At 42.6% G+C, this 16,356-nt stretch overlaps 1 protein-coding gene across 4 annotated transcripts in view; it reads left to right on the top strand.

The window, feature by feature from the left end:
- Positions 1-1,040: 1,040 nt before the first annotated feature.
- The window catches only part of VIT (vitrin), a 127,339-nt gene continuing 112,023 nt past the window's right edge, over positions 1,041-16,356 (top strand). For all 4 annotated transcript variants that reach the window (XM_028831766.2, XM_001107688.5, XM_015112102.3 and 1 more), the window contains exon 1: positions 1,041-1,329. The gene's annotated coding sequence lies outside the window, so the exon portion shown is untranslated. The remainder of the gene's footprint in view (positions 1,330-16,356) is intronic.

The following is a 16,356-nucleotide window of genomic DNA, read 5'->3' as shown; positions in this document are numbered from 1 at the left end:
TGAGCAGATGAATCCCACCCAGATTCACATAGTCACATTTGGGAGCTTTAGACCAGAGAGCTGGTCCAAAGTTACTCCTAATCAACACAGACTTCTTACTGTGAGAGCCTATCTTCTTGGCCACATTTTATATAGCCAGTGAAGACATGCCAGCAACCAACCCATGTATAACTTGGCATTGGAGCGCAAGGTCTGTCAAACAATGATCTTAAAAATGGAGCAGTTCCAGGGCCAACAGATGAGGACAGGAGGCTTCTCGAATGGGAGAAGGTTCTCCTCCCTAGCTGCGTGAGTGCACACTCCCCAGCAGGAGGAGGAATGGCTCTTTGCTACCTTCTCCCGTGCTTGAAAAAAGATGCTCTGCCACGCTGATGGACTTTGGAATCTCAAGATCTGCCAGATGTACTTTTTTTTGGTCTGATTTTTTTTCATGCTGTGATACGTTAATACACATGTTGAATCTGAATCTCTTAGATTTCGCTGATGACACTAATATATAAATAACTAAAACTGGCAGATTTCATGTGAGATTATTCATCAGTACTTTTTTGAAACATGAGTCAAGTTTTGCTTTCCACTATGATTATCTTGTGTCCTGTAACTACCGGCATATAATTGAGTCATTTCATAAAACTTGCCAAAACGCAGAAAGGACTGAAGGAGAAAACAAAACAAAAAAATAGCATTAATATGGAGGAAAAAGTAAGTATTTTCAGCTCAAAAGTGGGAGTCCAGTAGAATAAGTTTGGGAGTGTTTGCATGGTTTTCCTTCTTTGTGCAGTTCAGTTCAGCTGTTCACTAGCTTTTGAAAAAGAAAGAAAAAATTTAATTGCGCCTGCTGAAGTGATTTTTGAAACATATCTTTTACTTTCCATTTTTATCTAAGTGGTCCTCCTCTACTTTTTAGAATGTCAAATTGTAGAATTTGCTTACTGAAAATCTGTGCTTTGGGCTACAAAAGAATATTTAGAAATCCTTACCAAAAAAAAAAAAAAAAAAAAAAAAGGCAGTGGGAGTGGAAATTTGAAAGAGGACCGCCTAATTCAGCACTAAAACCAGTGTGAGAAGCAGTATGTGTGAGCGTGTGTGTGTGTGTGTATGTGTGTGTCGGGGGGGGTGTGAAATGTGTTTTTCAAAGTACTGAGAGGTTGATGGGACTGTTTGATTAGCTCCTCTGAGAAGAAGAGAAAAGGTTTTTGGACCTCTCCCTGTTTCTTCCTTAGAATAATTTGGATGGGATTTGTGATGCAGAAAAGCCTAAGGGAAAAAGAATATTCATTCTGTGTGGTGAAAAATTTTTGAAAAAAAAAATTGCCTTCTTCAAACAAGGTATGTCTGATGAATTTCTAAGCTGTGTGTACAGTTACTTTCCATTCATTATTATTGAAATGTGTTTGTCTTTAAGAAACTACAATACAAACCTTGACCAAGTAAGCAGCCTGTACAAATTTCAGTTTCAAGAGAGTTGAGATGAGAGTGGGTGGTACTTGGCATCCTTGTAAACAACTAGTAATATACATATATATTTATCAATTCTAAATAAACTGCATTGATATTAACATTATAACAAGATTTTTACTGTTTCTTTAAACCAATTTAATTATGGTTACAAATAAGTTGAAAAGCATGACATTTGTGTATAATTTTAAAGTAATTTAAGTCTCTATTATCTTGCTTTTTTAAAAACTTTGCTTGGAATTTATGGAATGTAATAGCAATATAGCAAATTTCTTATAAAGATGTGTGAATAGCAGTATGAGAAATGGACACACTGGTGTTAACTTAAAAGAGAAACTATTTCGCGTGGATCTCTACTTCTCTCTATTCAGGCAGATTTCTGTGGAATGTAGCTAGATGTGCAATTCTGAGTCTTGTTTACACTTAAAGTGTTTTCTTAGGCTGAATGCTTCTGTTACTGATAAGCCCAAGAAGGGGCTGGCATTGTTAAGTCTGCCATTGTAGCTCAGCTTTTCACAGGAAGACAGGATATGAAATCTCTTTTAAGTATGATTTGTGTCCAACTAGTATAAACATGAAATAAACGCCTCAAGCACAGGTTAAAGAGAGAGGATAAGACTAAATAATCAGATATGATACTTTGCTCCAAACAACCCACAGCATCTTTGCCATTCCTAAATCAAGAGTGGAGTTAAAATTTTTCTTTGGACTTATTGTAAAAATAAAACCAAGCATTCTTGGCCATGGTGGTTGCTCAAAATTGCGTGTGCTAAGAAAATAGTATTTTGCCATTATGTTGTGCTGCAATAAATTTGGAAGTTTTGGTGGTAAAGTTCTGAGGTTGTTTTTCCCTTGGTCTCTTGAAGGATGAAAACACCCTGTAGCAAAGCAGGATCAAACACTGTTTGTTTGTGTATTTTCTTTCTGTGTGTGTTAGCTGAAGTGGTAGCTAGTGCTGGTAGGCAAGCTGGAAGTGCCATCTTTTATTTATTGAATTAAAATACCCTCTTTTGTACGTAAAGCTCCAGATAAATAATTACAAGATTGCAAGGACTTGCATTTTTTATTGCAATATGCTTGTTTCCCAGACTAAGCTTCATTTAAATATATCTTATGGTTCACCACTAAAAAAAAAAATTCCTTAGGAAGATTGGAAATGCTTAATATCTGTCCTCTAAGTGTTTACTTCATGAATATTGTTAAGAAGATGTGTCTTTTCCACCAAGTTACTGATCACATGAAGAATAGTTTCTTTCAGAGAAAATACATGAGGTTTGAGAATGGTTTATGAATAGCATCATGAGAACAAAAATGCTTGTGCTGTTCTCAGCTGTGATTCCTATAAGACACATTGAAAACAGGAAAGCAGTGTGGTTCAATGCACGCGCCAAGCCAGGAGTCCTAAATTATAGTAACAGTTCTGCCACTACCTAACTATTACCTTGGAAAAGGTATATAACAGTTCTTGACTTTTGTTTCCCTCTTTGAAAAACAGAAATAGCAATGCCTGTACACCCTCCCTCCCAGGGCGGCCACAAGGGTCAATAGTGATTCTCAGCTCCCAAGGAGTTTTGAAATGTCAAAACTTCTATAACAATGTAATCTTGGCCTGGCACAGTGGCTCACCCCTGTAATTCCAGCACTTTGGAAGGCCGAAGTGGGTGGATCACCTGAGGTCAGGAGTTCGAGACCAGCCTGGCCAACATGGTGAAACCCCATCTCTACTAAAAATACAAAAATTAGCCAGGCTTGGTGGTGCATGCCTGTAATCCCAGCTACTCGGGAGGCTGAGGTGGGAGAATCACTTGAGCCCGGGAGGCGGAGGTTGCAGTGAGCCAAGATCATGCCACTACACTCCAGCCTAGGCAACAAAGTGAGACTCAGTTTAAAAAAGAAAGAAAGAGAGAGAGAGAGAGAAAGAAAATGTAATCTTTTATTCCTCACATATTAAAAAAAAAAAAAAAGATTACTTTAGAAAGCATTTATGTAATAAAAACTTCCTGGTCCCCAACATGTTCCCATGAAGCTGTGCCCACATGTGCAGCTTCCCTTCTCCTTGCTCACGCTTGGAGGTGTGAGCCAAGTGTCAGCAGCAGTAGGGACAAGACAGAACACATGGGTCTGTCTGTCAGTAGAAGGGCATTTAGCTGTGGTGCCTTGGAGAGCTTACTCAACGTCTCCATCTCTATTTCATCACATACGAAATGAAGAAGTTAGACAAGATAATCTCTAAGTTTCCCTCTCAATCCTATGGTTCTATGCACTGGGACCTCTCCAATGTCAAAACGTGGCCAGGAAAATTTCATTGTTGAGACTCTGTGTACATTGCTAAATGAAGAAGTATCGAAACAGGGCTATGAAACTTATGGTATATTTTAAATATGCATGTTTACCTAACCAGAGACTTTCATGTATACAAAAATGAAATTTACTATAATTATATTCTTCACAAGACAATTAGAGATTATGTATATATACATACACATATACATATATATACCTATACAAGTCTCTATATTCTTCACAAGACAATTTGAGGAGATTATATATATGTGTATATATATGTACGCACATATACATAGCGTACTGGAGACTGTGGGTCCAAGTTGTGTGAAAGACTTTTTTCCATTTTCTGCTGTATTTCTGGGACTGTCAGTATAACCCCATGTGGAAAGAATGTCAAATGCCTTAATTTAAAGCCTTACATGTGAGGTCAAGGCAAAAATGGCCCTTCCTGTGCTATGGGTCCTGTGGGTGTTAGGCAGGAAGCTGTGCTACTTTTTAAATGTGTTAATGTTGGCAAGTTACTTAAAGTCTCTTGGCCTCAGTTTTCTCATCTATAAAAGGGGTCTATTATTACTGCGTACTCCGCAGAGCTATGGCAAAGAGGTTTGATCAGCGCCTGGCACCCTGTCAGCACCCAAATGTTAGTAAATTTTTTAAATTATATGTGACTATAATAAAGAAATCAGATCAGCTGTGAGACAAATCATTTGTAATAATCTTCAAAGTTTTACACATTAACTCATTGGATACGTTTAGCAAATAGATTCACGGAATTATGTGATATTAATATAATCATTAGAAACTAGTTGCCATCTCTTTATCCAGGGGATCTGAGCTAGTCAATCAATAAATAATAAATGAAAGAGGCAACTTCTGTGATGGTTGTAATCTGAGAAATCTCAAAAGGTTTCCCTCTCACTGTCTTAAAATGTATCTCCCAGTGGTTTGCAGAAGACAGTGAAATTCCTGGCCCTCAAACACACATAGCATTTTGCAAGATGGTGGTGGTCATGATGACGGTGGTGGTGGTGGTGGTGGTGATGTTATAATGATTAACCATCACCCCAACAACAATAATAATAGGCCAGGTATGGTGGCTCATACCTGTGAACCCAACACTTTGGGTGGCTGAGGCAGGAGAATCACTTGAGGCCAGGAGATTGAGACCAGCCCAGGCAACATAGTGAGACCTTGCCCCTACTAAAAATTAAAAAGTTAGCCAGGCATGGCTGTGCTGCCTGTAGTCCCAACTAGTAAAGAGGCTGAGGCAGGAAGATAACTTGAGCCCAGGCATTCGAGATTGCAATGAGCTATGATCATGCACTCCAGCCTGGGCAACAGAGCAAGACCCTATCTCAATTAAATAATAATAATAATAACTGCTAACACTTACAGAGCTATTCTTATGTGCCACCCACTGTTCAAGCCCTTTTCATATATTAAGTCTCTTTTCTTTTTTTTTTTTTTTTTGAGGCGGAGTCTTGCTCTGTCGCCCACGCTGGAGTGCTGTGGCGTGATCTCCGCTCACTGCAAGCTCTGCCTCCCGGGTTCACGCCATTGTCCTGCCTCAGCCTCCCGAGTAGCTGGGACTACAGGCGCCCGCCACCTCGACCGGCTAGCTTTTTGTATTTTTAGAAGAGATGGGGTTTCACCGTGTTAGCCAGGATGGTCTCGATCTCCTGACCTCGTGATCCGCCCACCTCGGCCTCCCAAAGTGCCGGGATTACAAGCGTGAGCCATCACTCCCGGTCATATTAAGTCATTTAACCCTAACAGCAAACATATGAGGGGCTCTTACCATCGCCATTATACAGATGAAAAAAACGAAGGCACTGATAATTTGAGTAAGTTGTCCGAAGCCACACAGCTAGGAAGGGAGGGAGCTCAGTTTCAAATCCAAGAGGTCTACTTCCAAAGTCAGACTTTTAACCTGCCAGGCAACAATTATACCTGTTCCTGGTTTTTCTGTGACAGCACCAAATTAGTCTTCGCCATCCCTGAAAACATAGTTCTCAAGCCAAGTGAAATTTCTTTAAGGAAAAAAAAATGTTTCTGCTTGCAGGTAGAGACACCTTAGTAATAATAATGGAGAGGCGTGGAGACAAGGAACTCGCAGGGAAAGGTTTGTCAGGAGAAGAAGGCTTTTATTTCTGTCATTGGTGGATAATCTCCTTTTTGGGTGGATGGGGAAAAGCTGACTCAGGGGAGTTAGGCGGTACGAGAGGAGGAAAGGCTGAGGAAACTCCATCTTGAAGCCCTCAGTGTAGCCAGTCTCCAAAACCTTTCCTTTATCTTCACTTGGAAGGTTAACTCAGCAGCTTGTCGCAGAAAGAATCACGCTTCCTTGTGACTCAGACTACTTCAGCGAATCACTTTCCCTGATAAGGGTCTCCACATTGACAAGACTCTAGTAAGCATTTCTCAAATTCTTTCCTTCAGTTTGAGAAAGGCTACACTTCTGTGTGGACGTGTGATAAAATTCATAAAAATCACCCTTCCGGCTATAGTGAGAAGGTATTCTGTTACCGCATTCTTTCTTCTCTTATTCAAAAAGAAAAAAATATATACCTATGCCCTCGGGGGAAACTTACATATAGTTTCCAAGGGATCAGGTCACTGGCATCTTAATGCTATGTGAATTCCCTCCACCGGGCTTCTTTGTGTTCCAGACAGAAAACATGCTTTGGACATAAAGGTGCAAGTTAACTTGCCCAGACTGGCCGTGTTTATACAACATAGTGAGTAAATCTGCACTCCAAAAGGCAAAAAGAATTTGGGGGAAGAGAGATAACATTCAACAACAGCAGGAGCAAATATTTATTGGGCCACCTCCATGTGCTATTCCCAATCCCATGTGCTTGGGAAGAAGAGTGAACAAAATTATGTCCATTTTCCTAATCTGGGGGCACACCATAAACAAATACAGTAAGATGCCTGATGGTGATAATGGGCTGTGAAAAACGTAAGTAGCAAAGTAAGATGCAGAGAGCAGTGCGTGTGATGATTTGCATTGCATGATTTGGTGAATGTTAAACAGAGAGATGAAGGAAGTCAGGAGGTAACCTATGCGGGTCCCTGAAGGAAGAGCATTCCAGGCAGAGGGAAAAGCAAATGAACAGCCCTGAGTGGAATCGTGCTTGGGAGGCCAGTGTGTCTGCAGCAAGCTGAAGGAGCAGGAAAGGGGAGCCCAAGGGTGTGCTTTGGACTAGCAGACACAGAGGGCGCCATCCTCGCATGCCTCAATTTCCCCCAGACACCACCTACCACTCACTCACCCACTGTCTGGGGGGCAGTTCTTGCCTCTGCTCTGAATGAAATCTGTCAGGCCACGCTCAGAGGATTTTTTTTTTTTAAAAAGACCTTGCTCATATTCCACTCCCAAACAATCTCAGTTCAGTCATTAACATGTACGTAATACTAGATAATCCTTAAAAATGTAAAAATGATATTCAAAGCTTAAAGTCTTACCCTCCACATCCAGGCTTGCTTTCTGCAGTGGACAGGGGGCATGGTTGAATTTTCTTTCTCTGCCTTGCGCCTTTACCTCTCTTCCCCTTGGCCACTAACGGTAGTCTCTTCATATCCAGAGTTGAAGCGGACACAGGGAGGTAAGGTGAGAGGCAGGGACAGGCCTCACTAGTTGGTACTGTTATGAGCCAGCATCCAGGTTCCCTGAGCTTCCCCGGGGTTTTCAGCTGCTGCTTGTTCCCATAGGGCATGTCTATGGGTGCTGTGAGGATTCCCTCCCCTACTGCGTTGGGGGTTCCTCACGTGTAGTTCCATAGATGTTGTGAAATAAATCCATTCTGGCTGGGGATTTACAGTTCCTCCCTCAGCCCTTGGGCAACTGGTAAACTCTGTCTGGCTGCTTTCTGCATAGGCTCCTCAGCCCTCCATGCACCCGACTCAGGCTGGAGCAAAAACAACCCCAGGCTGACTCTGTCACACAGAGAATCCTAATCGCCACAAGCTCTTCCCCTCTCCTATAGAGGACTTAATCATGGGACAGACACCAAGTCCACAGAGGCAGACATCAGCCCCTGAGACACAACTACTCAGCCACTTCAAATTGGGTTACTGGGCATCCAAGCTGGCTTTTGAAAGGAGGTGACTGAGAACCAAGATCCCTGGCTGATGACCTCTCCAGGCAAGAGGCTGTAGAAACAGAGAGGTAGTCTGAGATCAGAAAGCAAAAATTTCTTAAAGACAAGTTGTAGGCATTTTCCCTCCTCTTCCCCCTACCCAAATGCAAGAGGAGCTGGTGGCTCCCCTACCCGCCCCCTCCGCCCCCCACTTCAGGCACTAGTGAGAGGAGCTTCAAAGAGACCACTTTGGAACATGGAAGTGGTTGGCTCCTATTGTCTTGAGGCCTCAACCGAAACTAAGACAAAAGGATCATCTTATTTTAACATCCCATTACACAGTCAATTATGACACACTCAAATGTTGACTTAGATGGGTGTGTTATGCGTGGTTACACTTAAAAATATGCCTGGTGCATCATTTTACCCTAAATAACATTTGTGTGTGAGACAGAGCTGTGAGTTCAGGCTCAAATATGACTCTTGAAAAATCGCTTAATCTTGTAACTAAGACCACTGTATTATACAAGGTATGTACTTTATAGTGTGTGTTTTAACAATTGTCAGCCAAGTGTCTCAAAAAGCCTGGGATATTGGCATCAAGGCAAAAAGGAAGATAAAACCATCTTGTACAGTGGGGAAATTCTATGTTAAATGGAGTTAAGTGTTTGAGGTTTGGGATAGAATTCTGGTTCTGCTATACATTTATTCTATAAGCTTCGGCAGGTTTTTTTGTTTGGTTGGTTTTTTGTTTTTTGTTTGTTTGAGTCTCGCTGTGTCGCCAGGTTGGAGTGCAGTGGCACGATCTCGGCTCACTGCAACTTCTGCCTCCCAGGTTTGATTGATTCTCCTGCCTCAGCCTCCGGAGTAACTGGGATTACAGGTGCATGCCACCATGCCCGGCTAATTTTTGTATTTTTAGTAGAGATGGGGTTTCACCAGGTTGGCTAGCCTGGTCTTGAACTCCTGACCTCAGGTGATCCACCCACCTCGGCCTCCCAAAGTGTTCAGATTACAGGCGTGAGCCACCACTCCCGGCCAGCTTGAGCAGTGTATTAAAGTTCTTTAAGCCTCAATTTCCTGCTCTGATGAATGGGCACACTAGTCCTTACCCAATAGGATCACCATGACAATTAAGTAAAATCACCTGTGTACCGTATGCAGCATATAGGAAACATTTAGTAAACGATAGTTATTACTATGGGCATGAACTCTACACTTCTAAAACTTCCCAGAAAGAAGACTGAAAGGATCAATCCCATCTCATTTAACAGGCCACTATATATATCCAGGCCAAAATAGTCAGGGGGCCCTGCAGGAGAGTCTGAGGGCTCCTTCAGAGCTGGGGTTGTTCCCAGGAAGGCCTCTGAAGTAGGACATTTGGTGGCTGCCTTTGGAGAGCTGGGTCTCCTGCTTCTAAATGACTCTGTTTCTACTGGTCCCTGGAAATTCCCAAGGCTTAATTCTCCACAGCCCTCAATTCCTGAGCCACAGACACTGTCCTCCACACCCTCCATTTCACCCAGGTCTCTGGTTGCTGGGATTCAAGAATGTGCTTCTGAGAGGCAGCCCCTCATCTGCCTCTCAGAACCCTGTCATCTGAGAGGAGCCCATTCTCTACTGAGCAGCAGAGGGGAGGGCGTGGATCTTGCAGACACACCCTCATCTTCCTTCCTATCTCAGCTGGAAAGTCTTGCCGGACCTGAGAATGTTTTTCTGTGCTTCAGAATTGAAGGCAGACCAAAAAGCACAGAGTATTCAGGCTAGTCCAGGCTCTAGGGATAATAGTTGAGCAGAACCAAACACCCAGTTCCAAATTCACAGTAGACGGCCCCTTGGCAACTACAAACCTCAAAGCCCAAAGGGAAGAACCGGGAGGAGGCAAGGCTAATCCGCAGTGTCAAACACATTAGGCAAAGGAGTTTGTGATGAGAGAAACTCATCTTCCAAAGCTTCATCAGAATCTTTAAACCACTCATGGTTTCCAGGGTAACTCAGAGGAGCAATCACGGCCCACCTCGTCTTTTTGAGGTCCTAGCCTCTTTCCTTTAGATTTACTGATGTTCGTGCCCCTTTCCATTACACAGGATAAATAACTCTTGGACGGGTTTCTTTAGAGCTCATTTGGGGCATGCCTGCAAACTAGTATTTTTTCCCACTGGCAATATAAGATCTAAACTACCACTTCAGAAATGTAATTACTGTTTGTAGTCTCTCTAGAAATCACCATTGGTCAAAGCCTTTGTGGATGTGGTAAGCATTACCATATGTCAGGTTCCTAACGCAGTACAAAATAACGGTCTGAAACACACGACCAAAAATGGCTTTGCCTTTTTGGTTTTCCGACATGTAGAAACATGCCACATGGATCAATGAACCTAATGGCACAGGCATACATCAGTTGTATACATGGATGAGGTCTTTAACCCCACCCAACTGCCTGTGAGGAAACACGTTTGCTGTAGGATTTTCTCTGACTGTTGGTGGTGAAGGGTGATCCTGGAGAAGGGGATACGCATTCTAGTCATCACAAAAGTACATACAATATTTATGGGAAGTTCCTAGATTGGAATGTCAGTAAGCATAACATTCTCATGAATACATCGAGAAATAAACATTCTCATAAATCAGTTTCTCGGCCCTGGCACTATTGGCCTGTGGGGCTGAGCACTTCTTTGTTGTGGAGGCTGTCCTGGGCATCGCAGGATGGTCAGCAATATCTCTACTCTGGCCTCCACCCACTAGGTGCCAGCAGCATCCCCCTCTCTTGTCAAAGTTGTGACAACCCAAAAAGTCTCCAAACACTATTATATGTCTCCTGTGGGACCAAATCACCTCTGGTTGTGAACTACTGTCAAAAATATATGAGGAAACTCTACAGCAACATTCTGACAGCATGGTTTCAAGGTCACCCACTTCCATTTTTTGTTTCCTGAGCATCCCAGACCTTCTCAGTGGCTGTGACAACTCACAGGATTTCTTGCCACACTTCTTCCCAGAGCTTGGCTGCAGGGTTGGGGATAGCCTCTCTAGGGACCCTCTGCTTTGATGTTACCAAAAGACAAGCACGTATGTCCTTTTCATTTTGAGTGCTTTCATTTTACTACTAATCATTTTGGGGAACAGGACATAACTAGAACAATAAATATGAAAAGGGTTTTAATCAAAGCTGCAGGAAACAGAAGCCAACTTAAACTGGCTCAAGTCAAAGGCCCAAAAACATCAATATCATGCACAGGAGACAGAGCTGAGCTAGACCTTCTTCAGACTGGAAATGGGACCTGGAAAGCGGTGAGAAATGAAGGGATCTTCTCCGCCTGCTCCTCCCAGGGCCATATACTTATTCTCTCCATCTCTCTCTGCCGTCCTCTTACACATCTTATTCAGGGCCCCATATGGCCTGCAGCTTGGCACTCACAGCTTCTGAAGCTTTCAGAATCCCGATCCCAAAATCCCAATGGAGACCTCAATTGGCTTCAGTTATCTTTTTTTGCTAGATCACAAGCTTTTGACCAGCTGAGTCATTTACATTTCAGTGACTGTCATCTCTGCATCTGACAATAATAATTGAGCTGCTTCAGTTGTAGATGTAACCAGGCTTTGAAAAGTGAAAAGTGCTATGCAAATGAAGAGTGGCATGTTTATTTTATTAGAGCATCATAGAACAAATCATGGAATCATTTGAAACTTACAGTGACAACCATGTGAGGAGTTGGCAGGATAGAAAGAGCGCAATATGAAGTTGGAGATCTGGGCTGGTGACTTTGGCCAAGTCACTTCCCTGCTCTGAATTACAGGAATTCTAATGTCCATTTTGCCTCCTCAAGGAGCTCTTCGGTGGTTCAAATGAGAAAACAGTTTAGTGAGAAAACTCTCTGCAGACTCTGGTATAAACTCCTGTTATTACAGCCTTCTGCAGTTAAAACTACTGTACGGACGGCCACTGCGAGTTAGGTAGCAGTTAGGAATAATCTTTCAGCTGCCAGCCGAGTGCAAGGGAAATGTATTATCTCACATAACAGACAGTCCAGGGGCAGGCCCAGTCCCCCAGGCACAAGACAAATCATAGCTCTGACTCATCTCTCTGTGATTTGCCTGGCTGCCCTCCTCGCCTTGAGTTAGGATTTTCCTCTGCTGGACTTTTCTCGTGGTCACAAGATGGCAGCCAGCAGACCCCCAACAACCTGCCCCCTTGTTCATTTCCAACAAGAGAGCCACCCTCTCCCCCAAAAAAACATAGGCTTCAAGTCCTTCCATTCTGTCTGTTACAACCCAGGACACAGTCCACCTGGACTAGTAACTAGTATGATCACCCGGCAAGGGCCTGGTGCTGATGGGCCCAAGCCCGGAGCAGTTGCCAGCAAGGGGGCGTGTCTAACCATCCTTGCCTTAGGCCCCAAAGTGGGATCCGCCTGGGAGCTGCAGATGGACCCGCTTCCTCTCAGTGGCCGGGCTGCACTGATTTCCTTTACCAAATTGGGATTCTGTTAGGAAGGAGGAAGGGGAAAATGATGCTCTGCGTAGGCCACCAACAGTGTCCATCAAGTCCACGTAGCCTGACTCAGAGCACATCTTCAATAGCCTTGTGCATTCTTGGGAACCAACATATTGAGAAAAGACAAAATTTCCCCTTCCTTACCTATTTGGCTCACATTTTCTGCCAGAATTTCTTTAGGATTAAAAAAAAAGGAAGTAAAGAAGAATTGGGAAGAGAAGAAAACTCAAGAAAGAAAGAAAAACTACTGTCCCCTCTGGCACTCTCTCTTTCTCTCTCTCTCTCTCTCTCTCTCTCATAGAATCCTGGGGGATTGTAATGATGATTCCAAGGTGGCCGCTGGTGTTGTGGCAACAGGAAATGCAGTGTTTCGGACCTCGGCCAGAGGAATACATCTGTATGAAGGTTTATGTACAGATAGAGGCCACCACCACATTGTAAAGGACCTCCCCACTCCCCATCTAGTGCCAGCTTCCTTTTCCTGTCCTCACCAGATCAACCCACATCCACTGACAAGCGGAGGAGGCTTTACGGTCAGGCAGAGATGAAGAAAGCAGGGCTGCAGATGTGGCCTCACCCCATTCAGAGATGTCTGTCCTCAAGGGATTTTTGGCATTTTGGAAACACAGCACAGCCTCTTGTAACTAGTAAATGTTTCCAGATGGATACTGGCTCTTTCTGCCTCATGGACAAAGAGTATGGTTGGGTGCTCCCCCATGTAGCATTGTAGTTCAGACAAACACCAACATTACATAAATCCTACATGTCTACTAGGGCAGAATTTTTTCCAAGCGAGTGGCTCAAGTAAGCCTCTAGGGGGCTTATTAAAAATGATGAATGCAAAAATAATTTTTAAGCCTTCCATGTCTCCCTGTTGCCTAAAGGATCAGTTCCACATTCTTTAGGCATGACATTCAAGGCTGACATGACCCTTCATCCCTCTCTGACAGTCTGATTCCTCTCCCAGCCTTGCTGAGCAACGCCTAGTTCTGAAGCTCCACTGTCGCTAGGTCCTGTCCTTTCCTGTTCACTCATTGTTTTCCAACCTGCCAATTAAATAAATTCAAGCCCCTCCCAATCCCCACGTTTCAGGCCTATGTGCCCATGCACCCTTTTGCCATCACTGCATCCCCAGTAGCAGAGGTTCCCAATGCTGTTTGCACAGTAGAGTCACTTGGAAAGCTTTAAAACAATATCGGGCCAGGCACAGTGACTCACGCCTGTAATCCCAGCACTTTGGGAGGCTGAGGTGGGCAGATCACCTGAAGTCAGAAGTTCGAGTCCAGCCTGACCAACATGGTGAAACCTCATCTCTATTAAAAATACAAAAATTAGCCAGGTGTGGTGGTGGACACCTGTAACCCCAGCTACTTGGAAGGTTGATGCAGGAGAATCGCTTGAACCCAGGAGGTGGAGGCTGCAGTGAGCCCAGATCACGCCACCGTACTCCAGCCTGGGTGACAGAGTGAAACTCTGTCTCAAAACTAACTAACTAACTAACTAAATAAATAAATAAATAAAACAATATCGATATAAACTCAGGTCAATTAAATTAGAATGAAGATGGAGTAAGTGCATGTACTATGAAACAGCTATGGCAAGGGGAGAAATGCAGAGCTTCTGGACTTGGAACGTCTGATTTGAATCCAGCTCCTCTTCTTTCTAGCCTTGGAAAGTCTGTAACCTCTGCATGCTTCCAATTCCTTACCTCTAAAATGAAGGCAAGAAATAGTCTCTACCTCATAGAGTTGCTGTGAAGATTAAATGAGTTAATATATTACTGACAGTATATGCTCAGTAAATATTAGTTATGATGCATGCATGCTGGTCTCCTGCAGGAAGACTCAAAGCAACTTAATGCCAGGACCTGCATCTTGGTTCTCTCTGCCTGGCACATAGTACATATGCTTTTATTTTTGAATGATTAATGGATGCACAAAAGAAGATGAATTTTGGTTTTAGGAAATCAGGGCGATTTATGTAGAAGAGGTGGCCCAGGAGCTGAAGCTTGAAAGATGGATGGGTTTGTGGTGAGGGTTGGTAAAGTAATCCACATAGAACAATAATGTGAATGTGAGCCAAGGTACTGACATGTAGAGTGTGGAGAAAAGACCAAAAGCCCAGGTGTGCTGGGGTCAAAGGAGAGGATTACTCAGGAGAATTGCAGTGAGATGGTGTTGAAAGGGAAGGCAGGCCATTTCATGAAGAGTTTGTAATGCCTCACTAAGGAATTTGAGCTTTATTCTGTAGAGAATGAGTGGACTATGAAGAAGAATTCTGAGCAGGTGAATGCACAATCAGACCTGTGCTTTAGGAAGCTGATCCTTTCCAACTGAAAGAAAGATTGACCTGGAGCAAGGAGCAAGAGTGAGTTAGGAGATGGCTGCAGCTTCCCATCTGAGATCAACATTGTCTGTATATGTTAAGTCTTCCTAACAGATCACATATAATGAAGCTCTTCGGACTCTATCTGGTTTATGTTAATTGAAGCACTGCTAAATTTGGTGGTGGAAGTGATAATGATAACAACAATACCTCTTAAGTGTCCCTTTCAATTTCAAGAGTTTTTTCATTATTTCATTTTTATATTTTACTAATATTGGATTTATTAACATATATGCACAGGGTAAAGATTTAAATAGAACAAAATGGTAAGACACCTTCCCATCTCTGATCACCACTTATCCAGTTCTCTTTCCCTGACACAACCACTGTTATTGGGTTCTAGTGAATACTCCTCCCACTCTCTAGGCATGAAGAATATATATATTTAAAGTATAGAATCTGATAAGTTTTGGCATATGAATACTGTGAAACCATCACCACATCAAGATAATGAACACATCCATCCCCAAATTTTTCATGTGTTCCTTTGCTGTCTTACTTCTGCTCTTATGTCTCCAGGACTCTCCACTCCCACTCCCCAGGCTCCTGGATACCACTGATGTGCTCTTTGTTACTATAGAGTACAGTTTCCAGATGCAATGTAATGATATGAATGTAAAATTGGACAGAATGTACTCTTTTCTGACTGCTTTCACTTAACGTAATTATTTTGAGATTCATTCCTGTTGTTTTATGTATCAATAGTTCATTCCTTTTTATTGCTGAGTAGCATTCCATTGTATGGATAAACCACAATGTGTTTATCCATTTATCTGTTGATAGATTTTGCATCTTTCCCAGTTTGGAGCTATGAGAAATAAAGTTGTTAAAAATATATATGCAGAAGTCATTGTATGGACATATACTTTCATTCCTCTTCAGAAAATGCCAAGGAGTGAAATGGCTGCAACATATGGTGGGAATATACTCAGCTTTTTAACTTTTCGAGATACCACCAAACTGTTTTCCAAAGTAGTTGTACTATTTTACATTCCTGTTAGCAATTATTTCAGTCCTCCACTCCTCACCAACACTTGATAATAGGAGTTTTTTCAATTTTAGTCACTCTTTCTCCAAGTTGCTTTTGCATACATTGCCACATTCAATTCCCAATGGACTTGCTTTAATTTTTCACACTTCCTGGTCACCAGTGGTGAACATTATCAAGTGTCTTCTTCTCGCTGTGGTCTTTATTTTCCCTGCTTAAATTCCTTTTTGCTTTCTTTGCCTTTTTACACTTCCTCCACATTTGACAAAGCGTATTCTTCTCATACATCTTTAACTGATGAACAATTTGCCCCTTATCTGTAAATCTCAAGCATTTTGACACAGAGATTTAAGAAAAGTCCATTTTGCTTTTTCAATCTTAACAAGATGCAACCTGCAGATTGTCTTATACACAAGGGGTAGAAAGAAGGGTGCAGGATCAGGAGCCATGAAACCCAGGCTTGATTTTGTGTATGTGACCTTGAATAAGTCACTTACCCACTGCAGGCCTCAGTTTCCTTACCTTTAAAATGGGAATCGTGCATACTCCACATCCTGCACAAGTTTACTGTGAAGAACAAGTTTGTATTCACGCATTTTCTCAACAAACGTGTATTGTCGTACCCACTACCAAGCACTATTCCAGGCTCTAGAAACTGAACA

Source organism: Macaca mulatta, chromosome 13 (assembly GCF_049350105.2).
Source record: "Macaca mulatta isolate MMU2019108-1 chromosome 13, T2T-MMU8v2.0, whole genome shotgun sequence".
NCBI classification, from domain to species: Eukaryota; Metazoa; Chordata; class Mammalia; order Primates; family Cercopithecidae; genus Macaca; species Macaca mulatta.
The sequence above is the reverse complement of the archived record's forward strand: the minus strand, read 5'-3'. Positions and strand labels throughout refer to the sequence as shown.